This window comes from Papaver somniferum, chromosome 2 (genome assembly GCF_003573695.1).
Source record: "Papaver somniferum cultivar HN1 chromosome 2, ASM357369v1, whole genome shotgun sequence".
Classification (NCBI taxonomy): Eukaryota; Viridiplantae; Streptophyta; class Magnoliopsida; order Ranunculales; family Papaveraceae; genus Papaver; species Papaver somniferum.
The window spans coordinates 153,877,691-153,888,938 of record NC_039359.1 but is presented as its reverse complement, the minus strand read 5'-3'; the positions used below and the strand labels follow the sequence as shown (position 1 = coordinate 153,888,938).

The following is an 11,248-nucleotide window of genomic DNA, read 5'->3' as shown; positions in this document are numbered from 1 at the left end:
AAATCTTATCTACCGGGTCGTTGTATATATCCATTTTTGTTAGGGATTTCACGTACTAATAAAAGTGATCCTTAACTACATATACATCTGATCATATATGTATTACAATAAAGAAGGAGAGTTTTCAATGCGAGATATAAAAACATATCTCTCTGTGGAACCTGTGCTAAGTACTCTATGGTTCGGGTCTTTAACAGGGCTATTGATAGAGATTAATCATTTATTCCCAGATGCATTGACATTCCCGTTTTTTTCATTCTAGTTCTAGGTATTGACATGGGAAGGGATGAAGAAGATTAGTGAGATAATAAATTATCTATGACTAATCCTTCTTCCTCTCTTTGTTTTATTTTTTTTCCCATTTTCAAAATATAGAAGGACAAAAAAGGAAAAAACAAAAGTGGATTCAATCTCAGTGAAACTTGGGTTAGACTCAAAGGGCCTAAGAAAATAGAAATAAATGGTATCTAGGAAAACTAAATAAATCATACAAGATTTTTAAATGAAATATTGTATGTAATAGGATTAAAAATAATTGATAGTTAAAAATTGTTGTATTACTTATTCTTTATATTACTCTATTGATTACAACAAAATCTTTTCAAATTTGATTTCTGATCAAAAATCGAAGAGTTGGGTAAATCCAAAATTCAAGGGAGGTTCATGGCAAAGGGTAAAGATGTTAGAGTAAGAGTTATTTTGGAATGTACCAGTTGTATACGAAACAGTGTTAATAAGGAATCGCCGAGCGTTTCCAGATATATTACTCAAAAGAATCGACACAATACGCCTAGTCGATTGGAATTGAGAAAATTTTGTCCCTATTGTTGCAAACATACAACTCATGGGGAGATAAAGAAATAGACCGAACCCGAGGTAGAGGGTGTGTGTGCTACCTTTCGAAGTAACACGAATAAATTACATATAATATATATAAACAAATAAAATCCTATTTCAGTCGGATAAAAAATGAATTCGAATTCAGAAAAAGTATTCTCGGGATAAGGAATAAACAATGAAAAAATCCAAGCGACCTTTTCTTAAATCCAAGCGATCTTTTCGTAGGCGTTTTCCCCCAATTGGATCGGGGAATCGAATTGATTATAGAAACATGATTTTAATTAGTCGATTTATTAGTGAACAAGGAAAAATATTATCTAGACGAGTGAATAAATTAACCTTGAAACAACAACGATTAATTACTATTGCTATAAAACAAGCCCGTATTTTATTTTCGTTACCTTTTCTTAATAATGAGAAACAATTTGAGAGAACCGAGTCGACTCCTAGAACTACCGGTCCTAGAACCACAAATAAATATGCCCACGCCTCAATTGAATACAAATTCCAACCCGAACCCCAACTCAGGTTGGTATTTTGTTCAAAAATTATAGAATCTAGATTGTATTGTCATGTCATAAGAAAAAAATACTTGGGGAAGAAAAAAAGAAAGTCCTTAATTATTATTATGGAAACGTGTTAGTTTCTTTTTGCTACTTTATTATATATAGTAATTTATACCCTACCCCCGGAATTCATTCTCCGGGGAACTCCATTTAGATCATTCTGGTGGATTCCTTACAATCCCCATATTTAATGATATCGCTGGAAATCATGTAAAGACAATTCTTATTTGATATAGCATTGAAATGTATTTTTATTGACCAATCAAAATTGTCTCCCAGAATCTATAATTGTCTCAAAAGGTCCAATATATATGCATTATTAGACCTCTTGAATAAGAGTCAAGAAGATCTTATGAAAATAGATCATTTTCGCATAAAAGAACGTAAAATAGATATTAGATATTCTACAAAAGTGTTTCGCAATTGATTTACCAAAGAACAAGTTTTATTTTTTGAATCCATTGGAATTATTTCATCCTTTTTAGAAAATAAAAATAAAAAAGGTTTTGGATCTTCAGTAGGATCCATATATTTTGGGTAAATCTAGAATTTTATTGAATAGGTGTATCTAGGGATTAGTCGCTTCAAAGTGAATCCTCCCTAGATACACACGTCGTTTTTTTATTTCTATTTTTTTACGGTTGAGTCAATTTAAAAAATACCTAAAGTTAAAGATTTATCAATAGGTAATGTTGCTCCAATACCCGATCAAAGAACTACCGCGGTCCCAATCAAAAAGACAGTTGTAGCTACTTGACGACGAAACGGGTTTTGGAATTTATTAACATTCTCCAAAAAGGATATTGTCAATAATCCCGCCGGTACTGAAACCATTAAAAGAACCCCCAACAATTTATTTGGTACTGTGCGAAGTATTTGAAACACGGGAAAGAAGTACCATTCGGGTAATATTTCCAAAGGAGTAGCAAACGGATCTGCAGGTTCGCCAATCATTGACGTTCTAGAACCGGTAAACCTACGTTACATGCAATAGTACCTAGAATTACTACTGGAAAAATATATAAAAGATCGTTAGGCCATGCGGGTTCTCCACAATAACTATGAACCATCCCTTTTTCCAATTTGGCTCTTAATACAAGATCATTCAAGTCCGGTTTTTTTGTTATTGGGATAGGTGAATTCGTATGGATCCATCCCCCGAAGGAACCGGACATGATAATTTTTCAACATCTGGCTCGAGCAAGAATCAAAGGAGTAAAATAAATCTATATAAAATTTATATGTCATCCATATCCACACATATATGACTCTATGTAAGAAAAGATTTACCGGATGCAATTTTACGGAATTGCAACTTGAAACTACCCATTGCAAAGAATTCAGTTCTTGCTTGTAAATGCCCAATACCCAAGTAGGCTTAAAAATTTGATCATGATCAAGTGCGTTTTGGGTCGTCTCATACCTTGCAATTTTTTCTCCCAAAAATATCTCGAGTCTTCTTACATACAAAGAATTTACTTGTTACTAATATAGTCTAGCCTCTGTTCTTCTTTAGATCCCTTGTTTCACTCCGATAGTATTATTGATCGAAATCGATGCAAAGGAAATGAATGCATTTCCATACTATTAAGTAAGTTCAATTGATACAACATAATCTTGATCATACCACATCACTTATTCTACTGGATCTTACGGAGCCTGGTGATGCACGACATGATTCGTCTCTGATCATAGAAAATCATATATGTGGCGTACGCAGTGGTTGGAATAGAGACACATTTGGTTGTCAATTCCAATGTGGTGGATAAAATCATATATCTGCACGGGCCAAACAATAGTTCAAGTCACGCACTCCCATAATCCATTTTCTCTTCGTAGAATCCACTTCAACTATTCATATCAAATAAATAATACAATATTGTAGAGTTGAAGGTAAATATCCAAAAAAATGTCTTATTTTTCAGTAATCCATATTTCTAGCAATGAAATACTCCTCCTCCTCCCCAAACAGATATATAATTGATTACAAATATCTAGGATCTGTGTTTTCTATAAAGGACCAGAAATTCCTTGCTTACGTATCATTGGGAAATGCATGAACATAAATACGGCAGTAAGCAGAGGTAATACAAAAGTGTGTAAACTATAAAAATGCGTTAAAGTAGATTGGCGCACACTAGCACTTCCTCGTAATAACTCGACCAAGGGTGATCCTATTACAGGAATAGCATCAGGTACGCCTGTCACGATTTTTACTGCCCAATAACCAATTTGGTACCGAGGTAAGGAATAACCAGTTATAGCAAAAGATGCGGTCAATACACCCAGAACCACACCCGTAACCCAAGTCAATTCGCGGGGTTTTCTAAATCCACCGGTGAGATACACACGAAATACATGCAGGATCATCATTAAGACCATCATACTTACTGACCATCGATGAACTGATTGGATTAACCAACCAAAGTGAGCTTCAGTCATTATGTATTGAACCGAGGAAAAAGCCTTGGTAATGGTCGGACGATAGTAAAAAGTCATAGCAAATACCGTCGCTACTTGTACTAAAAAACAAGTAAGTGTAATCCCCCTAGACAATAAATTATGTTGACATGAGGAGGAACATATTTACTAGTTATATCATCTGCAATCGCTTGAATCTCGAGACGCTCTTCGAACCAATCATATACTTTATTGAGATAGGTAAACCAAGGGGACTCCCCCTCATAGAACCGTATATAAGAATTTAATCTCGTACAGCTCAAGCCCAAACACACAAATACTAGCTGCAAGGGAAAAGGATATTATATTGTAATAGAAATTTGTAAAACTCCTCTTTATCCCGGATTCCATCGTCTCTCTGAAGATACGAAGGACCAAAAAGCTAGAAGTTCATCTTTAGCTCTTCTTTGTGATGATAATGCCAAAAAATCAGAAATTATCTTGTTGAGACCCTATCGATTTATTGAAACGTCAGATTCATACTAGAACCACGATGATTCAATAAAGCTCCCAAGCTAAGTCCAAAGGTTCTCTGAGTAAGAACCTGTGGATCATCACTTATTCAATGAATAAATGTAATGACTAAAAATTCTTTGGTTGATAATTATGCCCCTTAAAAAAAAATTGAGTCCGGTCGCGAGGTATAAATAGTAAGTATGAATCATAGTTCAAATTTTTCTTGATCTATGGATTCCGTGCTCCAGATAGGGGTAGAACCATCTCTGTCGAGATGACAGACCTATTCTCTGTATTATCAATAGTATCAATTATAACAAGTCACACATTCATATTCCGGAAATACCGAAACAAAGAAATTCCGCGGTCGAACTACCAGAATGCCCTATAAAAAAATCCTAAGCAGTTCATTTTCTATTGAAAAGCCAGGACTTCATGGTTCTTATGGACCTAATTCATTAAAATCCCGTCCAGTAAAACAGAAGAATTATAAATCTCTAAAATAATACATAGGAATACCGCAAAAAAATCCATTGTGACACCCATCAAAGGGGTAGTTCCCCATCCAGGAGCTACTTTACTATATTCCGAATTCAACGATTTCAATAAAGCTCCTACATTTGTTCGTCTTGGACCATATCTAGAACTACCCTCAACGGTTTGTGTAGCCATAAATACTCTTGCATTGGTTGAGATCTGTTGACTTTGTATACCATTCCGTTGTAAATAAACGATCTTATCATAGATCCATTTTGGTCTTGAAATTATATAATAATGGAAACAACAACCCTAGTCGTCATCTTTATATCTGGTTCACTTGTAAGTTTTACCGGGTACGCCTTATATACCGATTTTGGGCATCCCTCTCAACAACCAAGAGATCCATTCGAGGAACACGGGGACTAGTTGAAGTAATGTAATGAGCCTCCCTATAGGGAGGCTCATTACGTTACTTCAATTGAGATAATGAAAAATTATTTCTTAGTCGGAACCTTAGGTGGTTCTCGAAAAAAGATAGCGAAAAAAATAATCCCTAAAGTCGAGACTAAGAGGAATGTATAAACCAATGCTTCCATAGATTTAATCGTGGTTTACAATTATAGCTTCCACACATGTTCATTTGGGATCAACTCCCAGATAAGATAAAGAAAGGACAAGAATTAAAGAAAAAACGGTGATTCAAATCAAGATTTCTCCAGTACTTTATGTTATGTTAAATCACAAAAAGAAAAGAAAATAGAGTCGACAGAAACCATAGAAATGTTGTCTCAGACTACCTGTCTCTTTTTAGTTGGATCTCCAAGTTTTTGGAATGCTCCAAATTCCACTTGAAAGTCCAAATCAGGGTCAATACCAGCAAAAACATCTCTGAACAAAGTATTAGCACCATGCCAAATGTGTCCAAAAAAGAAGAACAAAGCAAATGAGGCATGCCCAAAAGTGAACCAACCCCTTGGACTGCTACGAAAAACACCGTCGGATTTCAAAGTAGCACGATCTAATTCAAAAATCTCGCACAATTGAGCACGTCTAGCATATTTTTTCACTGTAACAGGATCACTATAACTGACTCCATTAAGTTCACTTCCATAGAAATCAACAGTTACACCTACATGTTCGACACTATACTTGGATTCTGCCCTTCTAAAAGGAACATCGGCTTTCACAATTCCGTCTCCGTCTGCCAAAACTACTGGAAATGTTTCAAAAAAGTAGGCATGCGACGTACATAAAGCTCATGGCATTCTTTATCTCTAAAGATAGGATGTCCTAACCACCCAACGGCTATTCCATCCCCGCTATCCATTGAACCCGCTCGGAATAATCCCCCTTTGGATGGATTATTACCAATGTAATCATAAAAATCCAATTTATCGGGAATTTTAGACCAAGTTTCTGATACACTCTGATTTTAGGCTATCCCGGCGCTAACCCTGCGATATATTTCTTGCTGGAAATATCCATGATCCTATTGATAATGAGTATGACCAAATAATTCGATCGGGGTTGTTTTTGAACCATACCACATAGTTCCAGCAACAACGAAATCTGCAAAAAAGGCAGCAGCGATACTATTGGAAAAGACAGTTTCAATATTACCCATACGTAATCCTTTGTATAGACGTTGAGGCGGGCGGACACTAAGATGGAAGAGGCCCATTAATATGCCTAAGGTACCTGCTGCAATATGATGAGAGGATATTCCTCCCGGAACAAAAGGATCAAAACCTTCTACACCCCACGCGGGATTTACAGATTTTACTTTTCGAGTCAGTCCATAAGGATCAGACACCCATATTCCAGGACCATACAAGCCTGTAACATGAAATGCGCCAAATCCAAAGCAAGCGACCCCTGAGAGGAATAAATGAATTCCAAAGATCTTGGGAAAATCCAAAGAAGGTTTTCCTGTACGTTCATCACAAAAAATTTCTAGATCCCAATATACCCAATGCCAGATAGCTGCCAAGAAGCACAAGCCAGAAAACAGAATATGTTCCCCGGCCACACCTTGTCTCCACATTGGATCAAGATCTGGGTCAGAGGGATCAAAAACGGCTATTTCGTATAGAGCCATCGAACCGGCCCGACCATAAACTAGAGTTGTATGCATTATATGGACATAAAGTAACCGGCCGGGATCATTCAATATAACGGTATGAACACGATACCAAGGCAAATCCATGGAAATACCCCTTTATCAAAGAAAAGTAGATACTATGTTACTTTATCGCATTAGAAAAGACTATGCTTAAGCTATGAACTTCTCCTTTTCAATGGATTATCTCGGAGAAAGGGTGCAAGGAACAAAAATAGGATATAGCTAAGCAGAGTTTATCTAAATAGAACCGACTAATCCTAAGGAAAATTAAACTGAATTGACGGTTTTCGGTTCAGCCAATTGGAAAATACTTTCTTAGGTTCGTCGACACATAAGTAGAGTCTTTGCCTCAGGGTTTAGTTGTTTCTAAATTTTTCTTGCAACGGTTTTCGGTTCAGCCAATTTTTTTTCTTGACTTTGCAACCGCTTTAGCTGTTGCGAATAGGTTTAGAAACAACTGTCTGTTGTTGCTATATTTTTGTCGTAACAGCTATAAGCAGTTGCAAAATGGAAAATTCGCAACAGCTACATAGCAGTTGTGAAATTTAGAACCAAAAAAACTTAGAACGACTATTCTTAGCCGGACCTGGGTTTATTATTCTGGTTCTAAATTTAGCAACAGTTACCGGCCGTTGCTAAATTTTTGCAACATAAAAAAAAGTAAAGTCAATCTGTTGTTGACCTAGTCAAGAGTTCCCAGCAACATTTTCAGGCCAGATCCATGCCAAATACCATTGATGGATCAAGATAAGATTAATGCATACATCAACTTTTATCATGAATCAGAAAAGAGAAACAAGATGAAATCGAAGCTATTAGGTTACAAAATAGAAAACTTTTTTTTTTTTCTGAAATTTCAATTCAAGATGGATATATTAATCTATTGAACTAGAACTCTAAGGAGAGATTATACCCATCCTTCGATTCATTTTTGTTGATAAATCTTCGTTTTGTGTTGTTGATGATCTTCATCAATTCTTCTTTATCGATTAAGAGCGTATCTTCAAGAACTGATATAGTTGATGTATCTCGTTGAAGAATTGAAGAAGAAGAGGAAGCAAAACCTGATGAAGTTATGAGAGGGTGAATAAGTTGTGAGATTGTAGGAGAAGAAAGTAAAAAAAATCTCATAAGTACGAATAGGGGGAGGAGGAGAAGGAGGGAGTTGGTTCAGGAAAAGAAATAGAGAAAATGTGATAGAATGATAGAATCTAGGGTTTTAAGGTGTTACCTTGCACATGGGTTGTTCGCACACCTTCAAATTCAGGTTTACTTTGCACATGGTTGAGCAGCACATGTGGTGTGGTCGTTCGTTGTAAATTGCAACAGGGATCAAAAATTTGCAACTGCAGGAAACAGTTGCTAATATTTAAGCCGTTGCAAAATCAGTTACGAATTTAAGAGTTGTTGCAATATTTTGTTGCTAATCGGAAAAAAATGGTGTAGTTACTTCACACGACTCAACATCATTTGTAACTTCACTTGTTGGATTTGGTAATTCAACTACAATATCATTATTATTTTATGTATCATCGTTAATGGAAGTGGTACCAAATCATTCAAATTCTCCCCCTGGGACCAAATTCCTGTGTGATTTCTAAAAAGGTCTATTTTTATCAAATACAATATCACGAGAAACATCAACTTTTCGAGAAGTTGTATTATAGCATATATAACCCTTTTTTGTCGATGAATAACCGAAAAACACACACTTTGTAGCTCGCGCATCAAGTTTATCACGGTGTTTTGCGTGTAAATGCACATAACACACACAACCAAATACTCGAGGATGAGAAATATCAGGTTTTTATTCTTTAAAGCTTCTAACGGCGACTGAAAATCAATAACTCGACTAGGAAGTCGGTTAATTAATCAAGTATGTGGTTGTCAATGCCCCATGTGATCAATACTTCTTAAGAACATCCATTTGAAGCATAAGAGCACGAGTTGTTTCTAATATATGTTGAAGTTTCCTTTCAGTAACACCATTTTGTTACGAAGTACCAACACAACTGGTTTGGAAAATAATGTCGTGATTGCGAAGATAACCTAGTAACGACCCTTTAACAAATTCAGTATCATTGTATGATCCAAAGCATTTGATTTTAGTATCAAACTAATTTGCTACCATTAGATGAAATTCTTCGAAAGTAAAATATATCTCAGCTATAGATTTAAGTAAATATATTCATGTAGCACGATACCAATCATCAATAAATATCACAAAGTATTTGAGTCCATCATAAGAATCAATTGGAGAAGGACCCCATAAATCTGAATGAATCAATTCAAAAGCCATAATAGATCACGACATAGAATAAGAAATGTGAAACGTGATTGTTTAGAAAATTGACACATATCACAAACTCTTGACTCAACATAAATTGAAGGAAAAATCCTAGATAAAATATTGTTGGAAGGATTCCCAAGCCTTTTGTGAAAAATGCAGCTTTGCTTAGATCTTTTAGCAAAATATGCCTTGTTAATAGAGGTTAACAGATATATCCCATGTGAATAAATCCCTTCACTAATCTTCTTCTTCATCTTCGATCCTGAAAGATGACGGAAGTAGGAAAAAAAGTTACATCACAATTCATAGAGTTTGTGATTTTACCGATGGATAACAACTGAGTAGGGAATGATGGAACAACAAGTACTTCGGAAGATGGAAAATTGGAAAAGAAATTAATTTTTCCACTTCCTAATACGGGAGCAATTTTTCTAGTAGCAACGGACACACCATGTTTAGCAGAGCTAGTACAAAATCAAGAACTGACGAAGGATTATTTGGCATATGACCTATGCCTCCAGAGTCAACTATTTAAGTATTATCTTTGAAATTAAATGAACTTAATATGGCGATTAAATTACCTGAAGCATGAGCAAAATTTTGATCAAATTTACTACCGAATTGTTGGAAAAATTATTTCAATTGATTCATAGTAAATGAAATATTATCAGCTACCGCAGCTTGAGCACTCTTATTCTTTTCGAAATTATTTTTATGGTGAGGATAAATCTCCCAATATCTATCCTTTGTATGGCCAGTTTTATTACGATGATCAAAATGATAGATTTATCTCTTGCCTTTACCATGAAAGTTTTTTCCTTTCTTTGTGCCAAACGATTTCCTTTTTTCTTGTTTTTCAGTTAAAAGAGCACTAGATTCAGCTGCATCAGAAACCCCTTGTGAATTGTATTCATGACCTTTTTACGCGTCTATTCTTGCTGTACAGTTGCACACATACTAGACAAAGTTGGTACTTCGACAGCCATGAGAATATTATTTCTTGGAGCTTCATGTTCATATTTGAGACTACTAAGCATATCAAAGATTGTATCTTCTTCAACTCTTTTTAATAAAGTTTTTGCATCGGTGGTATCTGGTCGATATAAATCGAGTTTCATCCCACTTTTTCTTCAAAAAAAACATAATGTTTAATAAAGCTTTTATCACCTTGTTCAGCTTCGGCAATTTCAGCTTGAGTTCAAACACGCATGCTACATTATTTTGACAAAAAATAAAATTGGCAACTGAATCCTTTGCAAATTCAGAAAAATAAAAAATATTAGAAATATGTGGATCCATTGATTGCAAAAGCCATGTCCTGAGAAGTTGATCATGAGAAATCCAATCCTCATACTTTGGATTTTTATCTTCTGGACATGTATTGTTCCCACTAATAAATCCAGATTTTATTTCTTCCACCAAGAGCTAGCGTCCATCCCTAGACCAACTTACGTACTTAACGCCGTTTAATAGAACAAAATTTAACTTCAAACTAGTATTATTATCCGACTCCACCACCGTGCCTTATCATAGTCATCAACGCGCTCGACGACTTAGACTTGAGGAGATCTAAGATTTGTAAGTTTCAATTTTAAACCCATGCTTTCTTGTGAAAGAATCTCCGGAGAAATGCTAGATGGACTTAATGGACTCCCAAGGCTGCCACTAAGATGAGATGGTCTTTATAGACCATATATTGGCATTATACAAACACAAAATTGGTTAAAAAGACTAAAATCAACAATTCCTGAGTGAAATGGACAGTTAGATTTTGATACTGTTTAAATGGAAAAAAAATGAAAAAATAGGCAGGATGTAACCAGTTTCATCGTGCCCATTTTCAAATATTTTTTCTTATTTTTAATTTACACAGGATGTATCCAGTTTCATCCTTGCTATTTTTTAAAATTTAAGCTAGGATGATACTATTTTTTTTGGCCATTTCACCCAAACTATTTTTACTCCTCCATTTGAACCGTGATTTAAAAATATTTGGACAAATGACCCATTTTCCGTTATACAAATCTATTATAT

The 11,248-nt window shown here is 35.2% G+C and overlaps 1 pseudogene; it reads right to left on the bottom strand.

Annotated features, from left to right (window-relative positions):
* Positions 1 to 2,057: 2,057 nt before the first annotated feature.
* Positions 2,058 to 5,068, bottom strand: LOC113349495 (annotated as a pseudogene).
* Between the last annotated feature and the right edge of the window lie 6,180 nt (positions 5,069 to 11,248).